Source organism: Garra rufa, chromosome 8, assembly GCF_049309525.1.
Source record: "Garra rufa chromosome 8, GarRuf1.0, whole genome shotgun sequence".
Taxonomy (NCBI): domain Eukaryota; kingdom Metazoa; phylum Chordata; class Actinopteri; order Cypriniformes; family Cyprinidae; genus Garra; species Garra rufa.
In genome coordinates this window covers 15,117,012-15,131,945 of record NC_133368.1, presented here as the reverse complement: position 1 = coordinate 15,131,945, position 14,934 = coordinate 15,117,012, and positions in this window count along the sequence as shown.

Here is a 14,934-nt window from a genome sequence, read left to right as displayed (position 1 = left end):
TCACATCATGTCCTGTCTGTCAGGGGTAACAGGACTCCTGGTGACATGCCTGTCAGAGTGACAGGGGCCACAAACCCCATAAATCCTCTCATATATTTAACCCTACACATATTTGACGTGTCAAAATGTCCATCAATGCTGACAGGTACCATAAAGCAGGGCCATAAATCAGGCCATAAATCATAATTAGAGACATAGTGTCTTATAAAACTACTCAGTAAAAAATAGCCGGAAAAAAATAGCCACAACCATAAAACTGCTGATTGATACTAATTGCTGCGCCCACTCTTATCGGAAGAAAAAGGCGGATACACCCTGCATATAAAAACGACCTAACCATTTTAAAATATAAACATTAAGTGACTCACCAGTGTTATTCACATAGAGAAACCCCAAAGCACTGCCATACTGGTTTGATGCAGTACACATGTATATACCATTAAAATCAGAGGATGATTTTGAGATGAATAGCTTGTTGCCAACAGAACGAGGTGTACGTCCACTCACTCTGTTAATAAAGACACATTAGGGAGATTAGTGAATCCTACATGTGATATTTACATGAAAATATACATGTGATAAAGTAAAAGGGTAAAACAAAACAGTAATCTGAAAATTTGAGAAAAAAGCACTTAGCAGTCTTTTGTGTAGCCTTTTTACAGGACAGATATCAGTGTTGTAATCAAGTCACTGTGAGTAAGAGGCATTCCTAGATCAACAGCCTCTTTTGCATTCCTGACAAAATAACTAAAAATCACTAAAATCAGAGGGAAGGGTTGATCTAAACAATATAGACACCTTTAATCCTAATATAACCCCAACCCTGATATTAGGCCTAAATTTAACCCTAAAATCAAATGGATGATATTGACTCAGTGGAATCACTTCAGCAGATGGTGATCTCCTGTAATCTAACACTGTAAATACAACTGTATGATGCCAGTTTTGCCATATCAAGCCTGTGTATGATAATGAAAGTCAAGAAGATAAAATAAAAAGCTTTAATATGCATAAAAACATTTTATTAAAAAAACTAAAAATATCATTAGTTGGTTAATTTTGGAAGTCAATAAAATCAGTTAAAAAAAATTGTAAACTTAAGCTAATAATGATGAATAACATTTAGAAATTTATTTTTATTTTTTAAGAGACTGTCTTTGTAATATGTTCGATTCGACACTTGTGGTTGTCTGAAATAAATGTTCCCAAGTGCAACATTCCTAAATATTAAACTTTATATCAGTACGCGTTGTCCAAACTAATATTAAGTCATAATATCATAAATTAAATATTTATAGAAACAAAACAGCTATGCCTGGAAATGAACAAGCAACTCTGACATACAGTACATTTCTAAACACTACTAAAAACTTACTTGGTCCAGATGTAGCTGGTTGGTGTTGGGTTACAATCTGCTGAACAAAAATATTCTTGAGTGTTGTCCGGATCATCAGGAGATATCACCACTAATTCTGGAGGATCTAAGAATTGAATAATATAAAAAAAATAACAGTGACCATAAAAATAGCTCAGGTGGCTTTGAGAACAGCAGGAAAACCAAAAACCATACCAACTTTCTTATTCTAGAAACCTAGTCCAGATTCTCAGCACAATTTACAGTCACAGGAAATCTACAGGTATTCATTCAGCCTTTACGAGTAACTTGTTTATGATGTATACACTGTATGACTTGTACAGTGTTACTCACAGTGGATATTTATCACATGGTCAAGTTCCAGTTCCTTTGTCAGTGTGCTGTGTTTTACCACACATTGGATTTTCTTCTGGTTTAGGTATGTTAATGGCGCACCAAGTATGCTGGACACAGCTGTGGCGCTTCCATCTGGGTGCTCTGTGTAATTGGTTTCCACCTTCAATGAGTCATTCAGAGCTCCTAATCTCCAAAATATCTCTGCTGCAGGCCGGCCTTGGGAAGCAATACACGATGCCAGAATAATGTCGAAATGATCCGAAACATGTGTCTTCCCTGTCACATTCCCCACAGGAGGAACTACATTTGAAATAAAAACAACAGTTTTGAACAGTTAGATTTGTAATGATTTTTAAAGAAGTCTCTTCTGCTCACCAAGCCTGCATTTATTTGATTCAAAGTACAGCAGAAACAGTAAAACCTTTAAATATTTTTACTATCTAAAATAACCCTTTTCTATTGAAATATATTTTAAAATATGTATGGTGAAAACAGCAGAACTTCGTTCAGGTTTCTTTGACAGTTCACAAGAACAGTATTTATCTGAAGTAGAAATCATTTGTAGCATTATAAATGTCTTTATCATCACTTTAAAGCATTCTTGCTAAATAAAAGTATGAATTCATATAACCCCACCAAAACATTATACTGACTGCAAGGTTTTGAAATGTATAGTGTTTTATTTAAGTTAAATGCTGATCTTTCCAAATGTACTCAACTCAATATTTAAATATTGATAAAAAATAATTGAACAGCAAATTAGCATATTAGAATGATTTCTGAAAGATCATGTGATACTAAAGACTGCAGTAATGATGCTGAAAATTTAGCTTTGATCGCAGGGATACATTTTATTTTAAAATATATTCAAATAGAAAGCAGTTATTTTAAATAGTAAAAGTACTTCCAAAATGTACTCTTTTTTTTCTGTACTTTGGATCAAATAATTGCAGGCTTGATGAGCAGAATAGACTTAAAAAAAATACATTACTGTTCAAAAACTTTTGACTGGTAACTTAGCTCAGCTTTGCTTCAGATTATTACAAAAAAGCTACATTTTAAAATTCCATCCAATAGCCAATCATTATTTTCGACGTTTGACAAATTTCAGTATACAAAAACAAATTACACTGGATATAAAAAGGTAATTATAGAAAATATCATGATGAAACATTTAAAAGGAAAAATTCTGTCATACATTTTTTTCATGTTTTTTGGAAAAAAATCACAGGGCTTGAAAAACTGTTTATGAGCATGCATGAGTTATGTAAACTAGTGCTATGATGTTATGCTGCTATATATTTTTGCGCCCTTTTCTGATGTTTCACAGAGCTTGAACTACATGGGTTTGTAAATGATGACACGCCTGTATTTTTGGGTGAACTATCTTTTAAGAGCATTTACAAGTTTAACTTTTAAAGCAGCTTCAAATGGGAGAATACTATTCACAGTCTTACCAAGTACGTTGACATTGATGTTTGTCTGATTTTGCCCATTCGGAAATATGAAGATGCAAGTATAGATCCCATCATCCATCAAAGTTATTCCCAACAGCTGAATTGTTCCATTTTTCTCTTTAACATTCCCAACAAATTTGACCTTTTCCAGTAAGTTTTTGTGTTCAGTTTTGCCATCTTTGTCAATAGTCAAGAAGGTTTGCTGTTCAGGCTTTTCTCTTGTTTGTTTCCGCCAGACAATACGAGTTAAAGTCTCCTCTGTCTCAATCAGATCACAAAACAAAGTGGCATTTCCTCCTTTTAGGATTGATGTATCATGACTAATAATCTTAACACCTGCAAAATACATAAAAAGAAAAGAGTGAGTTAACATAAACGCTGAGCTGTGCTCACAAAACAAAACTGAATCAGGGTTGATTTGTGTTTTGTGTTACACAAATGCATCAAATTATTTAGATTTAATCTTCATTTACTGAATCTATGATATTACGTTATAACTCTCAAATCAATAAACCCTAAAATACAAAATTCAAGTCTTACATAGTTAACACATAGCAAATAAAGAAAGAAGTAGCAGCTTACCTGCTATGCTGATGCATCTGAAAACAATCAAAAACAGACCGCAGAATAATAGGTCAAACGCAGATCTTCTCACATCTAACAGATGCATGTTGTCCACAGCCGTTATAAATCACTTTTACTGGACTCTCATGTCTCTTGCTTTAGTCTATGTGCTCAATTTGAGCCAACTTACTTTCTCACATTAGAAAGCAAGTTTATTCAAGTCCAGTTTGCACAGTTGGATGAGCAGATGGGAGGGGAGGGGAGAGTAATGCTGGGTTCCTGGCAGGCTTTTTAACTGGTAAATCACCACTTCAAACCACAACTCATGACTTTGTAGTGTTCCAGGCAAGTCACGCCAAACTGCCTGAGCACATTTATGAATTATTATTATTTTTATATCATTATTTATTTGATTGCAACGTTATATTGTCCTAAGCTCTATTTTTCCACCGTGTGCCACTTGCATAAACACCGCACGCATTAGGGCTGACTTTGTTTTTTTTTTTTTTAGACTTATTTTTTATTGTTTTTTTAGAACAGAAAAAACACTTCACATTACAAAAAAGAATTACGCCCCGTTCACACTAGCAGCGACTTCTGTCGCTGCATGTCGCCAGAGGCTGGCGATGAGGTCGCTAGTGGGCGTTCTTATTACTGGTTGCTTAGTAACATCATTTAACAGACGTTTTTATCCAAAGCAACTTTAGAAACAAAGACAAGCATGTTACAATTCATTTTAATGCAGTTAATATTATTTTTAATATGGTACGTTTATTTGCTGTTTAATCATTTATGATTTTGTCTGTTGTCATACATTTAACACATTTTGGTTTTGATTTTTTAAGAGGTAATATCTAATTTTACATCCTATTAGTTCATTAAAAACCTACTTGGAATCCCCACGATATTGGCCACCCCTTTCCATGCCTCATTTTTAAAATTTATGTCCCTGTATGTGCTAACGGCAGGAATTAATTTCTCCTCTGCTGGAGCTGAAAGGAGAATGATCACATGAGCACTATCATCTTCTTTCCTATTGGCTGTCGCTCCCGAAAGTCGCTCTTCATTTGCATAAAGTTCAGAGATTCTGAACTTTGTCGCGTCGCTCGACACGCCCACATCCGGTCGCCAACGGTCGCTGTCGCTCTCGTTGCCGGAAATCGCCAGCTCTCCATGGAAATGAATGGGATCGCGTCGCTGTGTCGCGTGTAGTGTGAACGGGGCTTTAGAGAGAAAAAAATAATAATAAAAAATAAATTAGAATAATGAGGGTTGCCACACATTACATATAAACATTCACGAATAACAAAAGATTGTCATATGTTACATATAACTCTTATATAATACACAATTATATTCATTTACAAATGCAGATATTTAAACCACAAAGGAGCTTGTTAACCATTTCCTCCATTGGTTCTCAAAGATTTGTGTTTGTAGCCGAAGTGTATATGTAAGTCTTTCCATTTCTCTAACCTCTGTTACTATTTGAAACCAGTCTTCTCTCGTAGGTGGGTCTTCCTTGTACCATTTCCGGGTTATCGCTTTTTTACTTGTTGCCAATAAAATTTTAAATAAATATTTATCATCTTTCCCAACCTCATCTGGGATGTCTCCCAAGTAAAGAAGATAAAATGATTTTGATATATGTAGGGTGAAAATACTATTAATAGTAGACCGTACAACCTCCCAAAAACTATGCACTTTTGAACAATGCCAGAATATGTGTGTATGATGGGCCTTTTCTACACCACATTTCCTCCATCATGGGTAGGAGGTTCTCGTTTGTAATTCCTTAATTCTGGGTGTGATAAAAAAAACGGGTCAAATTTTTCCAACAAAACTCCCGCCACATTCTTGAGCTCGTTGAGGTATGTAGGATAGTACATATTTTATTCCATTGTTCAGGTAGCAAGGAAATGCCAACCTCTTTTTCCCATTTTAATCTTAAATATTCTATTGAATGATTCCTCAAATTACTTATCCCTTTATATAATTTGGACACAGTCTTACTTGTACCTTTCTTATATGCCTGTATAATAACCTGCACAATCTGATTAATCTCATCATTATTCTTTATTTCTTTCATATAATATTGACGAACCTGTAGATATCTAAATAGGTGGTGATTTACAAGACCAAACTTGTCTTTTAAAGCTTGAAAGCTCTCCATGTTTCCATTGTTGGTAATTGTGCAGAGTGCAGAAATTCCTAAGTAAATCCACTGTGTAAACCTATGATCTATTGTCCCTGGTTTGAAATCTGGGTTATATGCCACCCAGTTCAAAATCTGAATTTGTTTCTCCAAGTGAAATTCCTTGACGATTTTAAACCAGATTTTCAAAGTAAATTGAGTTATTGGGTTAATATATTGTATTTGCCTTTGAAAATGAGATTTTTTACCTATTAGAGCTTGAACTGGTACCCCTTGAAACTCGCTTTCTATTTCCTTCCACTTTGTCTCAATCTGTAAATCACACCAACACACCAATGGTCTCAGCTGAGCGGCATAATAGTAATCTTTCAGATTGTGGAGTGGCATACCCCCTTTATTTTTCTCCAATTGCAATGTTTTATATCTAGTTCTTGGTTTATTTCCATTCCAAATGAATCTAGAGATTTGTTTATCCCATTCTTGAAACTGTTTAGGTGGTATTTCCACAGGAAGTGATTGGAAGAGATATAACAGTCTCGGAAGTACATTCATTTTTATACTTTCAATTCTTGAACTAAAATCCAAATGTGGTAAAGAAGACCATCGCTTAAGATCTTCTTTAATTTTTCCATTGATTATATTATAATTCTTCTTATATAACTTTGTTAAATCTTGTGTTAGCCATACCCCCAAATACTTAATTGCTTTTTGATTCCAATTAATATTTAATCGTTGTCTGAGTTCTTTTATTGGATTGAAACCAAATGATAACATTTGGGTTTTCTTTATGTTTAATTTATATCCCGAGAACCGTCCATACTCCTCAAGAAAGTCAAATAACTTAGGAAGTGATATGTCTGGATTAGAAAGATAAACTAGCACGTCATCAGCATATAGTGCCATTTTATGTTCTACTTTATTAACTGTGATCCCTCCAATTATATTATTTTCCCTTATTGCCTGGGCCAAAGGCTCAATATAGATTGCAAATAATAAGGGAGAAAGAGGGCATCCTTGTCGGGTTCCTCTTTCTAAGTTTATCTTTTTTGTAAGGCCACCGTTTATTTTAATCCTAGCTTCTGGTTTGAAATACAGGGATTGGAAACTTCTGACTGAGTTTTCTGAAAAACCAAACCTCAAAAGAACCTGAAATAAATATAGCCAATTCACACAATCAAATGCTTTTTCCGCATCTAGGCTAACTAAAGTTGCTTTAATATGATCTTTTTTGATTTGTTGTATTATGTGAAGTGTTCTTCTAATATTATCAAAAGTCTGACGTCCTCTAATAAACCCCGTTTGATCGGAATCAATCAGATCGGGTAGAAATGTCTCAAGTCTTTTTGCTAAAATGGAAGCAAATAATTTGTAGTCCACATTTAAAACTGATATAGGCCTATATGAGGTACACAGGGTTTTGTCCTTTCCTTCTTTGGGTATAATTGAAATAATTGCTTCCCTCCAAGAAGGGGGAGTAACCGCTTCTTTAAGGGTCCAATTAAATGATGAAATAAGAAGTGGTGAAAACGCTCTTCTAAATGTTTTGAACCACTCTGAAGGCAGACCATCATTACCAGGCATTTTATTATTCTTAAGATTATTTAATGCTTTATCTAATTCCTCCTGTGTAATTTCTTTTACCAGAAGATTATTTTGTTTCTGTCCAATAGAAGGAAGGTCAAGAGAATCTAAAAATGTTTTAATTGAATCATTATTTACTTGCGTCTGTTGTGAATATAAGGATTTGTAATATAATTCAAATGCCTCTTTAATCTTATCCAAGTTATACAACATGCGCCCTGAAACTGGGTCCTGTATCTTATAGATTGTTGCCTTATGTTGTTGTTTTCTAAGTTTCCATGCTAATCTTTTAGTTGCTTTTATACCCGTTTCATAAAATGTTTGTTTTAGAAATTTTAGTTTTTTCTCTATATCATCTTTGTAAATCTCATTTATCTTATTTTTAATATCTTTGATCTGCTTCAAAATCTGAGAATCATTGCTAATTGCATGTTGTTCTGTAAGACGCTGTAATTCACCTTCAAGATTCTTAAAACGAAGTTCTCTTGCCTTCTTAAGGGCTGTGGTAATAGAAATGATTTTACCCCTTAACACAGCCTTGGCTGCATCCCATAATATAGGGGGGCTTACTTCCCCGTTATCATTGTTCTCCAAGTATATACTAATTTCTGATCTAATCTGGTCCACCACATTCGCATTACCTAATATGCTTGTATTAAGCCTCCATATTTTATCCATGAATTTATCATTTAAGTTTAGAATGAGACATATTATTGCATGGTCTGATATATCTGATGTTCCTATTGTACAATCTTTTACCCTGTGTCTATCTTTATTATACATAAAGAAATAATCTATTCTACTGTACACCCCATGAGGTGCCGAGTAATGGGAATATTTCTGTTCCAAAGGGTGGAAATCTCTCCAGACATCTATTAATCCCAAATCTTCTAATGAATTCCTAAAAATTTTGGATTGTGCTGTTTTAGTTCTCTTACTGTTGGATGAATCTAGTTTTCGGTCAAGCACAATGTTGAAATCACCACCACATATCAGTGTTCCTTTAGATTCTGTGGCTACAAGATCAAAAATTGTGTTAAAAAAAACTGTTTTACTTGCTGGGGGTGCATAAACATTTACTAGGGTAATTAGATGATCTATTTTTCCCTGTACCTGAATATATTGGCCTTCTTTATCTAATATCTCTTTCACCAAATCAAAATTTATAGAGTTATGTATTAATATGGACACACCCCTTTTATAAAATTTTCTAAAAGAACTATAAAACGTCTGTCTATACCCGTATTTTTTCAACTTGTCATGTTCAGATGGGGAAAGGTGAGTTTCCTGCAAAAATATAATCTGGCTCTTTTCACGTTTTAATTTGGCTATAACCTTGCTCCTTTTTATTGGGTTATTTAACCCATTTACATTTAGTGAAATGATTTTAACATATTGCTGCATAACGTTTTACAGATTAAGAACAAATGCTGGCAACCTCTAAAACAAACATAAAACTGAAATAAAAACGAACACTCTAGAACAGTGACTTCCACAGTTAAGGTCCATAGATGACCTGGTAAATCCCAGTTCCAATCCTGGGATGAGGGATCTTCTCCTACTTCTGGTAAGGGACCCTCGCTATCACCTAAATGGGGGATGACCTCCCTTAATAGTATAGCACCACTCATAAATCAGATGACCTAACTCGGTCAGCTTATATAGTTAAATGAAAGCAAAAAAAAAAAAAAGTATATATATATATATATATATATATATATATATATATATATATATATATATATATATATATATACATATACAGTTGAATCATTAAAACAAAGACTCGTAGAATTAGTAATTCTTTTACCTATAGAGGAGTATTCAGACTCGATGTTCGAAGCATATTCAGTCCGCCAAAATGTTATTTAAACCCTGTTAAATCTGCATACCTCTTCAGAGTTTAGTCAGGTAGTGTCCATTCGATTATTTTATTAATCCGATGGTAATGGTTGTCTCTGGAAGCCCTGAAGCTTCTCCCGTATGCGATTGTGAGCGCTGCTTTTCACTTTCTGCCACTGCGTGCGTCGCGTCAGCCTTTCTTCCCACCGGCGTTCAGATCCTTCGGATTCCGCTGTCAAGTCCACCGCATACCCCCTCTTATTCAGATCCTCTGCCACCTCCACTGCACTGTCATATAGCTGAGGTCCTGTCTCCCAATGGATTCGCATCTTGGCAGGGTAAGGCGTCTGGAATCGAATTTTGTTCTCCTTAAGGACTCGTTTAACTTCTTTATATTCCTTAAGCTTTGCGTTAATTTCCGCTGGATAGTCGTGCGCAAAAAAAACTGGTCTGCCCTCATAATGTATTCCTTTCGCCCACGCTGTACGCAGGACCAAATCTTTTGTACTGTATTGCAAGAAATTGACAATGATCGATCTCGAGTTGGCATCATTTTGAGGTCTTGGGCCCAGGGATCTATGTGCTCGCTGTATCTGCAGGTCTAGATCGTCATTTAGGGAGAGCTCTGTTTTCAGTAGGCCACTGATGAACTTGAGCATGGATGCCCCCTCAGCTCCTTCTTTAATGCCATAGATTCGGATATTATTTCGCCGTGACCGACCTTCGAGATCCGTGATCTTGTCCTGCATCGTCTTTTGATCTTTCAAAGCATGGACTAGCGCGTCCTTCAGTTCAACATTTTCAGATTCGAGTCCAGTAATTCGTTCTTCCGTCTCATCTAATCGCGTGCTATGCGACTGAATATCCTCAGCAATATCTTGCAGCTTCTTGTTTATGTCTGTTTTTAAATTTTCAACTTCAGTTTTTATATCCTCCTTAAATTCTTCCTTGAATTGGTTAAATTCTTTTCTTAACTCCGTCTTCAAGTCGGATATATCTTTGCTGAGTGCTCGCACTGCGCGTAAAGTTTCGGCGCCCTCATTCTCCGATGGAGGTTTATCATTGCCATCCACCGTCTGATTACTCTCCTCCGCTGTTTTTTGTTTCGTAAGTCCTTTTTTAGGCTTCGCCCCACTCATTTTACCGTCGTTTTTCGTATTTGAATTAGAAATTCTTAGAGTATTGGGGCTTTTTCCACTCAATGACCGGGAGCTATAGTTTTATGCTGCCATCTTGCGCCTCGCTCCAACCGGAAGTCAGGGCTGACTTTGTTGTTTTGCGGGCTATGTGACGTCAGAACTCGGAACTGGGAGTACATCGATCTAGTACGAGTTCACGAGTGGGAAGTCACGGGTTTGACTGCCGTTTCAGTGCACTTTCACTGGTAGAAGGTCGGAAAAACACGGGTTACGGGTTGTCTGGAACGCAGCATAAATTTCGTGGAAACATGTGATTCGCCACATTTGGAGAGGCTATCAAGCTGTGCGAGAAGACACCTCGCAGTGGGGTTTAAGTTGTACCCCTGGGGTGCAAAAGCCCCCCAAATTTGCCCCATTGACTTTCTATGGTAAGAGACGTCCCATGAAAACCCTTTGTTTTTGCATTGAACATAACTTTGCATTTCAGTGTCATAGAGACATGGGGGCGGGCTCATTTTACTAAGACAACCAATCAGACTTTCCGGATCACTGTGAACCTGTCAAGCCACGCCCTAGCAACCATTTAGAGCACCCTAGCAACTGATCCCATAGACTGCCATTATAATGACCCATATGTATATCTTTGGATCACAATGCCATAGAGACATGGGGGTGGTCTCATCTGACTCAGGCAGCAAACAGCCAATCACGAATCACCATAGAAACTTTCTAGCCACGCCCTAGCAACCGTTATCATGACCCTAGCAACTCAAACTCACACAGGCATATCTTCAGATCTGAATGTCATAGAGACATGGGGGTTGGTTTATATCGTTCATACTGGCAAGTAGACTTTGAAGTATCATCATTGGCCACACCCTAGCAACTAAATAGAGTACCCTAGCAACCATTTAACAATTCCTATATCTTTGCATTAGAATATCGTAGAGACATGGGAGTTGCTTCTTTTGGCTCATGCTAGCAAATAGAACTTCCAACATACTAGTCATGCTAGCAGTGAATAGCTACATGCTAATAGTGATTAGCTAAGGGCTAAATCAGGCTAAGAACTCTTTAACACTCAATAGTAACCATCTGTGACAACAAGCAACTGCCTAGCAACACCCTAGCAACCACCCAGTTACCATAGCAACCACTCCAATTACCCTAGCAACCACATAGCAACACCCTAGCAACCACCCTGGGTACCCTAGCAACGGCCCTAGCAACCACTCCGAGTACCCTAGCAACGCCCTACCAACCACCCTGGTTACCCTAGCAACCACCCTAGCAACACCCTAGCAACCACCCCGGGTACCCTAGCAACCGCATAGCAACCACTCCGAGTACCCTAACAACCGCCTAGCAACCACCCCGGGTACCCCAGCAGCGGCCATAGCAACCTCCCTGGGTACCCTAGCAACTGCATAGCAACACCATAGCAACCACCCCAGTTACCCTAGCAACCACCCTGGGTACCCTAGAAACGGCCCTAGCAACCACTCCGAGTACCCTAGCAACCGCATAGCAACACCCTAGCAACCACCCTGGTACAATAGCAACAGCCCTAGCAACCATCCTGGGTGCCATAGCAACTCCATATCAACACCCTAGCAACCGAGGGCCGAGTTTTGCCACAGCAAGCACCACTCACATTTTCTTCAGGAAATGTACATATCTAGAGGTCCACTAACAATACCACACACAACCAACAGGAATGACACTTTAAACTGAAATGAAAGTCAGTTGGGGGCATTTTAATGTGTCTTTCATGGGAAATATCAGTGAACATGATGAATTGAGCTGCAAATAATCCAATATACCAGTATCTGAATATTATTTTTCACTATATGGAAACTTTTGTGTAATGCAAAAGGTGTTACATAGATGTAAAAATTTTAAACCATAAATGTTTTTTATCTTTGACGACTTGAGTATGTATGTGTGTGTGTGTGTGTGTGTGTGTGTGTGTGTGTGTGTGTGTGTGTGTGTGTGTGTGTACCTGGTATTCATCACGTTGTGGGGACCAGATGTATAGGAATACCAGTAGATTTACCAGTAGATTTTGACCTTGTGGGGACATTTCTTAGGTCCCCATGAGGAAACAGGCTTATAAATCATGCACAATGATTTTTTTCTGAGGAAGTAAAAGTATGCACAATCTCCTGTGAGGGCTAGGTTTAGGTGTAGGGTAGGTGTAGGGCGATAGAAAGTACGGTTTGTACAGTATGAAAACCATTACGCCTATGGAATGTCCCCATAAAACATGTAAACCCAACATGTGTGTGTGTGTGTGTGTGTGTGTGTGTGTGTGTGTGTGTGTGTGCTTGTGTGAAATGTGTTTTGTTTTAAAGCCTGTATGTATTAGGAGTCATTCTGAAGTTGCATAACAACGTGGATGTGTGTGTGTGGGCTCACAAGGAACTGAGTGAAGCCAGCATATGCTGCAGTTTTTTCTTGGTTTGTTTTTTTCTTTGTTATTGTTTTGTTTAGCATTGCTGTTTATAGTGTTTCTATTGTGCGTATTTTCAATTCGCAATTGCAATTTTATGGATAATAGAAACTGATCATTGACGTTAAACTGGTGACACCATGCGTTGCCGAACTGTATTATGGATCCGTTGTGTCACGCCACTGGCATTGCTTGTGGCAGAAGTTGAAAAACTTTTTAAGGGCCAATGCAGCCGTCAGCCAATTAGAAAGCCTTATGCCAAACCCTAGTGCAGACTCTAGCCAATCGCGTTCATGCAACACCAGAAAAGTAAAGTGATTGGCTGTTGTCACCATGACGGTTGCATCACAACGGTTGATTAAATGGTTCCATAAAGAACCTTTAACATCTGAAGAACATTCCTGTTTCACAAAAAGGAGATTCTTCAGATTATGAAAAGGTAAGAAAGAGATGGTTCTTTAAAGAACCTTTGACTAAATGGTTCTTTGTGAAACCAAAAATGGTTCTTCTATGGCATCGCTGTGAAGACCCTATTAAAGCACCTTTATTTTGAAGAGAGTACAGACTCATGCCTCAAAAGGTCACTCAGTCAGGGCATTGAATACATATTCAATACTAATACAAGATTAATAATGATAGAAATATAATAGTTCATAAGACATATTCAGAATACAATTAATAATGCATGATCTTAGATATGAGTATGCAAATTCTTGTTAATTCCATCAAGTCGACACATCAGAAACATGGCTACTGTTTTTATTCAGGTTTTCGTACTTTACACTGAGACGATAACAATATCTGTTCAGAAACTTAGTAAGGAGATTGTTAAAATAGTTCATGTGACGTCTGTGGTTCAGCCGGAATGTCATAAAACTACGAGAATACCTTTTGAGCGCAAAGAAAACAAAAATCCAAAATTTTCGTATATGTTTTTCCATTTTATCGTATATTTGTCAACCGTTCCTATCACAATGCTTGCTACAGATGCAAAAAATCAAACAAAATCACAGACGAAAGTTTCAGAGGCAGTGTGCAAACGTGACTGACACAACGTGAGGTCGTATTTTTGCAGACTGCAAAAGCTGATTCCAAATCATCAGTACTCATTTTGCTGGACCTATCTGCAGCTTTTGACATGGTGAATCATAAGATCCTCCTGTCCACCCTCTCATCGCTGGGCATCACAGGGACTTCACTTCACTGGTTCAAATCCTACCTCTCTGGTAGGTCTTTCAGAGTGGCCTGTGTAGGGGAGGTATCCAAAACTCAACACTCACTCCTACCATTGCTGGTTATTATGCCTAAATATGGTATTTAGCCATAAAGACAGCAGTGTTTCTATAACCAAAGCATCCTGACGACTACAGTGCCTTAAAAGAGTTGTTTTAAAAAGAGAGTTTGTAAACGTGTAGAAATCATCAGAACTGAACACTGGCACTTTGGGCGGTGGGCGGATTGTAACTTAGCCACCTTCGATTAGCCACTGTGATTATCAAATCAACAGATATTTCTGTGATTGGCTATGGCTGAACGCCGTAAAAACACTTCTCCAAGTGGATGAGAAATCCCGAACCGCAAATTGAAATGATTTTTGTGATGGTGTTTTTGTCGCAGATCTAACAGTTAACAGTCAGTGTTCCAGTCTATCCGTACAGCATGTCCACATGTAAAAAAAGAAAAATAGACTAGCTGTACACTGAGGCATATGCCTGCTATATAATTTTATGTCCGACGGGAAGATCAAGACCGGTACTGTTCTTTAAAGCCCATAGTGTTTTAGTTTTGTCATGTTAATTAGATAGTTATTTAATTCATATATATTTAGTGTAGGCCTATTTATTTTATTCTTTTTTTTGTTTGTTTGTTTGTTTTCACAAGCGCTGCTGATGCCTGATAATTTGAGTATATGCGAATACAGTTTTTGTTGTTGCTCTGCTGCTCTGTATGCTGCTGTTTGCTCGTTAAAATGAAACATTTGCTTGTATTTTTATCATCACAGATACTCCTGCTAATTTATTATTCTAATTTTA